This window comes from Phytophthora parasitica, assembly GCF_000247585.1.
Source record: "Phytophthora parasitica INRA-310 unplaced genomic scaffold supercont2.90, whole genome shotgun sequence".
Lineage (NCBI taxonomy): Eukaryota > Oomycota > Peronosporomycetes > Peronosporales > Peronosporaceae > Phytophthora > Phytophthora nicotianae.
In genome coordinates this window covers 183,911-185,035 of record NW_008649076.1, presented here as the reverse complement: position 1 = coordinate 185,035, position 1,125 = coordinate 183,911, and positions in this window count along the sequence as shown.

The following is a 1,125-nucleotide window of genomic DNA, read 5'->3' as shown; positions in this document are numbered from 1 at the left end:
AGGGTGCGCCACGGTTTGTGGTGTTACTGTAAATACACGGTGGTTGACGTACAAGACAAGGGTTTTGTATTTGTCCAGAATAGTTTCACATGCCAATAAACTATAGACAATCCTGATCATTAATTAAAGTATTAGTAAGTTGGAAGCCAGAGCGTTTATTTAACAACAACAAAAAAACGACTCTTTCAAAAGAAGCCCGGGCTGGTAATGTCTAGAACGCCAGACGAAAGACGGCCAGGAAAACTCAAGAATCCTAGTAAAAAAAATCCTTACCATAACCGCTGAGCGCGTTCGTGAGGTGAAAGCTTACCGGGACAAGAACGGGATCAACTATGCCAGCAAAGCGATGATTAGATGTGGTCTTTCACTTGATATTGACAATTTATGGAACCCAAAGCAACTTTTTCCCTCATCTCCAGGGAATTATGAAGAAGTACCCTGACGAGTTTGATGGCAAGTCTGCGGTTGCTGATAGTGATGCAAGTGGAAGTGGTAAAAGTGATGCTGAAGATGTGGGGACTGAATAATCGGTGTGGTTGAAGACTACTATTAGTCTAAGTGACACTACTTTTATCACAGTGTCAGTTCAAAAATAGCAACACACTAATTTATGTAAGGAAAATGAAAAACACCTTATATGAAATAGTGTCACTAATTGCGGTGAGTACTGTAGCCGCTAATTTATTGCTGTTGAGGGAGTATTTCAAGCCTAGGGATTACTACCGAGGGGATTGTCTGTATTATAAGAAAAAAACAAAAATGGGCATTGGTACTTGTTTTGACCACTGCCTACTCTCAAGAGCCTGATCATAAACGGTGCAACCCGTCCCCGAAAGTCGGAGCAACTGAGTCCATCACCGCCGACTCAGCTGAGCACCGGCAAAGCTTCTGCTTGGCATGCTTGGAGCAAGCAACACTTCTTCTCACAGTTGCCAGCGACTACCTTTTTTATATATATTTTTGCGTTTCCGGAGGAGGCAGGAAGAGTTCGGTGGAAATGTGCTCCGCCGCCAACTCGCTTGGCCTATCGGCAGTACTCGCTGGCTATCGGCAGTACTTGCTGGCGATGTCGGCAAAGGACCGAAGAATAAGTTCATCAATCAAGCGCTGTCATGGTTTTTTTTT